The sequence below is a fragment of the Zosterops lateralis genome (assembly GCF_965231275.1).
Source record: "Zosterops lateralis genome assembly, chromosome: 26".
Lineage (NCBI taxonomy): Eukaryota > Metazoa > Chordata > Aves > Passeriformes > Zosteropidae > Zosterops > Zosterops lateralis.
In genome coordinates this window covers 6,058,437-6,067,270 of record NC_139786.1, presented here as the reverse complement: position 1 = coordinate 6,067,270, position 8,834 = coordinate 6,058,437, and positions in this window count along the sequence as shown.

Genomic DNA, 8,834 nt, shown 5'->3' with positions numbered 1-8,834 from the left:
AAAGGTTCCATGGAGGGTTTTAATGTTGTTTTATCATTTGTTTTATTGTTGTTTTGTCTTGGACTTCAGTTTGGAGAGGAGCAGAGTCTGTCAGCAGAGAGAGAGAGAGAGAGCAGCAATGACACTGCTGGGAAATGTTTAAAGCTCCCTAAGTGTTAATGAACAAACAGGAGCTGACTCTGCTGCCTCGGAAAATCTCATCCCTGCCCTCATCTGCCCGGCTTCAGGCAGGGCTGGTTGTGAATAATCCAAGGGAATCAGCTCAGTTCTGCTGCTGGGGGTGCTGGAGGGAGGGAGAGCCACTGGCAGGGCTGCACTGGGGGCTCAGAGTGGCTCCAGGTTTAAATCTTGGTGAATTCTGAGTGCTGCTTTTGGGGTGTTCTAGAATCCTGGTGCCCGTGTGGAGCCCTGGTTTTGTGCCTGAAATGTTTTCAGTTTTCTGTAATTCTTTTCCCAGAGAATTTTCTGTGAGCAAGAGACGCATTTTTGTAACTGTAACTTTGTTTCCATTCTTTTCCCTGGGAGGGACTTCTTCTTGTTGTCCCTCTGCTCTGACCAATGGGAGTGAAGAAGTTTGTTTCACCAATCCAATTGGTCTGTGTAAAATAGTATAAAATCCCCCACATCTCAAAAATAAAGGAGTCATTTTCAGCCTTCTGAAGTTCAGAGTCTGTGTCGTTGTGGTGTAAAACAGCCTCACCCATGATTGTCTCTGCTAAAGGCCCTTCCCCTGAGTGACCCCTCCATAGCTGCTCCTTCCTTTTTTTTACGGAGTCAGGTAGGAAAGGAGCTCTTTAATTGCATTTAAATGGCTTTTCATTACCTTTTTATCCACTTCTGCAGGAAAACAGGCCTGTGAGCATCCCCTGAGCCCAATGGGGAGCCAAATTCCAGAGATTGGGTTCGTCAGGGCTTGTCTCAGTTTGGCCAGTGATGGATATATAACAATAATAATAACAACAACAACAATACTACTACTACTAATAATAACAACTATATTAAAATATAAATATATATAACGATAATATTATAACAATTATAATATTATAATATAGATACAATATTATAATATTATACGATATATTATATAATATATATTATATTATATTATTATATATTTTAAGCATGTTTTTATATATTAAGTATAAAAATATAAATATATAATATATATTCTATACTTACCAGTATTTTAAATATATTTAAATATACATGTTTAAATATATATTTATATATTAAAATATATTAAATATATTTTATAGTTACCAGTGTTTCAAATCTGTTTTGGTGAAGGGCTTTCCACAGCCACAAAGTTCAAACACAGCTGCAAAAAGCTTTGTAACCTCAATGAAAACACCATCTAGAAAACTTCAGCAAAGGCTTTAAACGATCCAGTTCTGGTGCTCTGCTGACTATTTCCCTCCTGATTTTCTTAGTTCGCTAACGGGGGATGACCTCAGAAGGGCCTGAGTTGTGATTTAGGGGCAAAGGGAGAGATGGAAATCCCAAACTGGGATGGGCTGGTGGGAGCAGTGTCAGAGCTGGTGGGGCTGTTTTGTGCAGAAATTCAACTGAAATATAAAACCTGGCTCTGTTTGTACCACACCTTGTAGGTAAAAATACTGAACCCCCCCAAAAAACCCAAATAAAACCTGCCGGAAACGAAGAGAAACAAAGGAAAAAACGGAATTAAAGCGGCTCTAATGAGGCCGCCAGGGGCCGGGGCGCTGCCCCGCGGGGCCGGGAGGGGGCGCTGCGGGCCCGGCTGCGCTGGGCTGGGGACACGGAATGGGGGACACGGGGACAGTGGGGGACACACGGACAATGGGGGACACGGGCAGGGAATGGGGGACACGGGGACAGTGGGGGACACACGGACAATGGGGGACACGGGCAGGGAATGGAGGACACGGGGACAGTGAGGGGGACACGGGCAGGGAATGGGGGACACGGGGACACGGGCAGGGAACGGGGACACGGGGACAGTGAGGGGGACACGGGGACACGGGCAGGGAATGGGGGACACGGGGACAGCTGGGGGACACAGGGAAAACTGTCCCCCACTGTGCAAGGGGATAACGGGGACACAGGCACAGTGAGGGACACAGGCAGTACTGGGGTCTGGCAGGGAGTGGGGAAGGGGCTCGGGCAGCGTTGGGGTCTGCTGATGAATGGGGAGGGGGCACGGGCAGTGATGGGGTCCAGGCAGTGTTTGAAGGGGGTCCCAGGCAGTTTTGGGTCTGGCAGTGAATGGGGTGGGGTCACAGGCAGTTTTGGGTCTGGCAGTGAATGGGTTGGGGTCACAGGCAGTTTTGGGTCTGGCAGTGAATGGGGTGGGGTCACAGGCAGTTTTGGGTCTGGCAGTGAATGGGGTGGGGTCACAGGCAGTTTTTGGGTCTGGCAGTGTTTGAAGGGGGTCACAGGCAGTTTTGGGTCAGGCAGTGAATAAGGAGGGGTCTCAGGCAGTTTTGGGGGTCTGTAGTGCCGGGGGAGGGGGACACCACTTCTACCTGAGGTCACACTCGGGTGGGCTCCAAAACTCACTGCCCGAGGGGTCTGAGCCAGCAGGGGCTGGGTTGTCACATCGGGGACAGTGACTGTCACTGCAGTCACTCTGACAGACACAGGTGCCAGCACATGGCCAGGTCTCTGTTATCTGCTTTATTTTGGGATTTTTTTAATTGACTGAACGATTCACAAAGTTCAGGGGAAAGGATGACTTTTCCTCTTGGGAAAAGGTGACATTTTCCTCTGCTGGGCCACGAGTGAAGCCATGTCCAGACATTGGCTCTGCTCCCATCCATCTCCCCCACCTGCTCCCAGCCCAGCTCCAAACCCGCTTCTGATGCCACCAGAGCCAGAATTTTGGGATAAATGGGTCTCACTGATGTCTCTGCTGTTGCTTTTCCCTGCCCAGACCCCCTATAAATAAAACCAAGGTCTTTGTCCCCACGATTCCTGCCATGACATTCTTCTGGTCACACAAAAAACCATTTTGGAACTGGCTGGGAAATTTTCCCCCGTTTGAAAAAAACAAGGTTTTGGTGGGGATGGTTTTATTCCTGACATGTGAAATGTCTGGATTTCTTCCCCCTGTGTCTGGCAGGATTTCTGCACTTCGAGAATATTCATGCACTGATCTTGCTGACTTTCCTCAAGCTGTTTTTATTCCTACCACCACTCTTACCCATATATTGCTTTTTTCCCCCCCTCCCCGTTCAGACTGAGACAAGAATAATCTCCTCCATGCCCCAGACTCTGAGGAGAAGGGCTTGGCTTCTTTTTGTGGCTGACTGGGCACGATATGCAGATGCTGCCCTGATGTGTGCAGCAACCGTGCCCACAAAATGCCAGGTTGATTTTGTTCTCTTTTTATTTTTTTGCCTTTTTCTGAAGGTTCTGACAAGAGCCCGTGGCTGCAGGAGGGCAGAGGAATGAGGAGCAGTGAGATGAGCATTATTTGGAGCTTTGCAGTGGTGGAGTTTTAATCTGGTGTGTCTGACCCCGCTGCGTGCCTCAGGAGTGACTCCAGGCTTGGCCCTGCAAAGCTCATTTGGCACTGGGAGGGGAGCTGATGTTTTTTGGCTGGTTGGAACTTCTGATAAAGGCTGGCACATCTGATTTATTATTGTCTGCCTCCGTTCCCAAGGAGACCACATATGGAGCAGCCTGAGATAAGCTGCTTATAACCTAAAGGTGAACGCCTTCAAATCTCAGAGTCCCTTCCCCTCTCCCCGTGGATAGGGAGCTCCTGCTCTCCCCTGCTGTCTTTATTTCACTGTTATCAGGGAAATAAACCCTCTGTGCTCTGCTGGGGAACCTTCCTGTCCTCACTGTTGGCTGAAGTTACAAATCCAGCCGGGTTTCCTGGGATCATTCCTGATGCAGGTTTGTGGAGCACAACTCTGCTGCCTCTGATTCTGTGGCCTGGTGGCAACTCCAGGAGGGTCCAGGATCCCCAGGAAACGTGCACAGGTGTGGGTTTGCTGCACCCCCAGCTCCTTTTTGGGTGCTTCACCCTCCTCCTGCCCTGCATAGGTGCGGGTGTCCTGCTCAGACTGTGGGAGCTGGAGAATCCCAGGATGGTTTGGGTTAGAAAAGACCTTAAAAATCATCTCACCCCACCCCTGCCATGACCAGGGACACCTCCAGTGCCAAAGCCACCAGTGCCCACTGCAAATAATGCCAAAGGCATCAGTGCCTGCTGCAATTAATGGCAAAGGCATCAATACCTACTGAAATTAGTGCCAAAGCCATTATATAAAATATAATAGAAAATATAGTATTAATATAATTAATGCCAAAGCCATCAGTGCCCACTGCAATTAGTGCCAAAGCCACCAGTGCCCACTGAAAACAAAACCCCAAAACTCAGAGAGACCATACTATTTTTAATATAATAATGTATATATTTATATAATATATTCTATATGATACATATAATATATATTATATAGATAATATATGATATATAAAAATTATAAATATATATAAATGCCAAAGCCATCAGTACCTGCTGCAATTAATGGCAGAGTCATCAGTGCCCACTGAAAACAAAACCCCAAAACTCAGAGTCCATATTATTTTTTAATATAATATAATATAGAATATAATATATATTATAGAAAATAATATACATATAATATATATGATACATATAATATATATATTATATAGATAATAAATATAATAAATATAAATATATAAATATATCTAAATAATGCCAAAGCCATCCGTCTGAGCCCCTGGCAGGAGCAGGAGGAGGCTGCAGGGCTGCAGGAGGGGTTATCAGAGCACCTGATGCTCTCCCAAAGCTGCTGGTTATAAAATCCTGTGGGGTTTGGGGCTGACCTGCAGCTCAGTTTGCTGAGGAGGGTTTTTGTGCCGTCAGGGGGGTGCAAAGGAAAGCAGCAATTCAGGCTCCTGCATGGCTGGCATGTTTGTATCAAATCAAAATTCGATCCAGTTAGGGAAGTAAAAGGGTTCTTATCAAGGCCAGCACCAGCTGCTTTTAAGCAGTTTTTAAATTTTGATTTCCCATAAGGACTGGAATTAAAAAATTGGACGTATTCTGCTGAATAAAGACTTCCTGCCACTTAGGAATGCTGCCTTCTGCTAGCAGGGGAGAGGAAAAAACATGTATTCATCTGAATTTTAAATTCTCAGCTACAAAGAAAGCAATTTGGGCTCTGGGTAAAATTTGGAGCAGTGTAAAAATCTACTTTACAGAGTAAAATTCACATCCAACCTGGGGTCCAAGAAAGAATGGAGCAACACCATGGAAAGTCTTATGGTGGGCTTTGCACAAGAGCAGATTGCTTCATTTTTTTTCCCAACATTTTGGGTTCTCATCAAAGACGAGTGGATGCAAGACTGAATCTGCAGGAGCTTTCACAACCTCCCCTCAGCTGTGACTGTGCCTTTCCATCTGCATTTTTAACCAAATCAATTCTCTGATCCTATTGCCTTTGGGAGGAAAAATTATTGCAGCTTTGGTGTTGTGGAGGGTCTAAAACAATCCCCGTGCTCCGTGCCCACCTGCAAGGGAATCAATGAACTGCTCAAAGCCCTAAAGAGATTCAAAAATTTAATAATTGAAAGGCCCAGGGTTTTGAATTGAATTTTGAAAAAAAATTTGAATTCAGAGTCCTGAACAATTCAATTCAATTTTGATTGAATATACAGGGTTTGACTGAATATTTGGGATTTGATTGAATATTTGGGGTTTGGAGGTGCATCCTGAGCCCTGGTTTGGGGATGGATCCCATCTGTGCTGTCTCTGAGTGGTTTGGGGTGTTTTTTTAACGTGGCCAAGGAGGGCTGGCACTGCTCACATCCGAGGCAGCTTGTGGCACACAAGCTCCTGGCTCTTCCCTTGCCAGCCTGGCTGAGGGGGGTTTTTCTGGGTGCATTCTGCAAGCACAGCAGGAACCTCAGAGCAGACTCCTTCCTGTCGAAGCCTGGCTGAGCCTCAGAACTGAATCTGTGCTTTTTGAAATGAAATAAATGGGTGGGGAAGGAACAGCTCTGGTGAAATCCCTAAAAAAAAGTGAAAGGGGTGGGAAAGGGGCTTTGTCCCCTTGTGGTTTGGTCCCAAAACCCTTTTCCTGCCTGGCCAGTCTGTGGCTGGAGGGTGGTGTTTGCTCTGAGAGCAGGACAGATGATGAGGCAAAATCAGGTGGATCCGACTCAAATTTAACTCTTATTAAACTTGTCCTTGTGTCAGGAGCTCTCTGTCCCCAACACAACCAGGACCAGCTTTTCTTGGGGGAAATTGTGGTGAGAGCCCCAGAACAGCTGAGGCTGTTTTACACCACAATGACACAGACTGACTTCAGAAGGCTGAAAAGGACTCCTTTATTTCTGGGATGTGTCTCCCTTTTACACTATTTCACACAGACCAATTGGATTGGTGACACAAAGACAAACCTCTTCACTCCCATTGGTCAGAGCAGAGGGACAGCAAGGAGAAGTCCCTCCCGGGGAAAGGAATGAAAACAAAGTTACAGTTACAAAAACATTACTCTTGTTTACAGAAAATTCTCTGGGAAAAGGATTTCAGAAAACCAAAACACCTCAGGGCTACAAACACCTGAATTTCTGCTGCTCTCTCCTGTTCTAGTGGAAATTTCCCTTTCCCAGGCAGGCCATATGCTGGAGAGGGATGAACTAATCAGCTTCTGCCGTGGCCCAGCAGGGAAGGATCCCTGCACTCACTGTGCCAGTTTTATTTTAATTGGCATTTCCCTCCAGGAACAGAGAAATGCAAGAGATCAGGACTTATTTTTCCCCTCAAAAAAGGATTTCTGTGAGGTTCACAAAGCTGTCCCCACACTGCCCTGCAGGTGGAGAATGCCCTGGTGTAAAAATGAACCCCAAACCCCAGCAGGTGCTGCCATAGAGGGATAGATTTATGACTCACCCCAAAACCTTTTAAGGTGGAGTTTAGGGGGTTTTGAGGGTATTTTTTGGATGTTTCAGGTGTGATTTTTTTTTTTTTTTTTGGTTGGTTGGTTTTTTTTGTATTTCAAGTGGTTTTGGGGACATTGTTTGGAATTTTTAGGGGGTTTTGGGATGTTACAGGTGCATTTTGGGTGAGTTTAGGTGTTTTGGGGGTATTTTTTGGGTTTTTTAGGGGTTTTGGGGTGTTTCAGGTGGTTTTTGGGATGTTTGGTGGATTTGACGTGTCTTGAGGTGGGCTGTGGAATATTTTGAGGGTATTTTTTTTGGTGTTTCAGGTGGATTTTGGGGTATTTTTTGGTATTTCAGGTGTTTTGGGGGGTATTTTTGGGGATTTTTTGGGATTTTGGGGGGTGCTTCAGGTGAAGTTTTGGGTACTTTTTGGGAATTTCAGCTGTTTTGGGGGTATTCTTTGGGGTTTTTAAGGTTTTTGGGGTGTTCCAGGTGTTTTTTGGGATGTTTGGGGTGTTTGAGGTGGGCTGTGGAGAGTTTTGAGGGTTTTTTTTGAGTGTTTCAGGTGGATTTTGGAGTATTTTTTGGTATTTCAGGTGGTTTTGGGGGGATTTGGGGTGATTTTTATTGGGTTCTTGGGGTGTTTCAGGTGGGTTTAGTGGTATTTTGGGTGAGTTTAGGTGTTTTTTGTTGTTTCTTTAGGGTTCGGAGGTTGTTTCAGGTGGTTTTGGAATGTTTGGGGGATTTGGGGTGTCTTGAGGTGCACTGTGGGGTGTTCTGGGGGTATTTTTGGATGTTTCAGGTGGTTTTAGAGGATTGTTTCGGTATTTCAGGTGGATTTGGGGGAGTTTGGGGGTGTTTCAGGTGTTTCAGGGGATATTTGGGGGATTTGGGGTGTCTTGAGGTGGGCTGTGGAATATTTTGAGGGTATTTTTTTTGGTATTTCAGGTGATTTTGGGGGTATTTTTGGGTGTTTCAGGTGGATTTGAGGGTACTTTTTGGTATCTCAGGTGGTTTTTGGGGTGTTTTTGGGTGGATCAGGTTGTGCTGATGGAGGTCACACCCTGAGCTCGATCCCAGGCTGGTGCCTCAGCCCTGCCCAGCCACTCTCTGCTTGGCAGCTGCCCTTGGCTGCAGCTCAGGGCCAGGAGAATTCCTGTTTGTCACTGTAAATCACTCTGGGATGGACAGTGGGACATAAACGTGAGGCTGTGATGAGGTTTCAGGCTCTGCTGGAATAAGGAAGAAGATTTAAATGGGCTTTTTTTCTCCCAGTAAATCTTATTTATTATGGAGGGGGTATAAATTTGTCTTGCTCTGGCTTTCCTCCAGCCCTCCAGCTGATTTTGTGCACTGCAGGGAGGAGAAGGGTTGGCTCTCAATAACAGTGATCACACAAAAATCAAAACTGCGACTCAAAAATCAGATTGAGGTTGGCCATCCTCGGCCCCTTTTGGAACTCCAGCTCCAAGTGTTTCCATCCAAACAAGGCTGTGACCCTGAACCCACAAGTCTGGGTTGCACAATTTGTTAACATCTGCAGGGCTGAGGTCTGGGGTGGCCCATGGGCACAGAGGGATGGGCTCTGCCAGGAGACTCCAGAGCCTTGCAGGAGCTCTGACTCAGAATCTGGGACCTTTTGCCTGGTGTTCAGCCCCTCCTAAAAGAACCCACAGCTGATTAGAGACATTTTAATTGCTCTGTACCTTGATGAGCAGAGGGAAAGGCCTTAGGATGTATTTCTTGTTTTGCAGCCTTGTGATTCAGGGGCTGCTCGGCAAAGATCTCATCCAATTTCCCTGGGAAATCCTTCCCAAAAAGGATCAACATCTGGATCAGCCTGACCATGGCCCTGCCACTGAATTTATCCCCTTTGGTTTATCTCCATTATCTCTCCTGATGTGGTTTTACACCAGAGGCTTTGC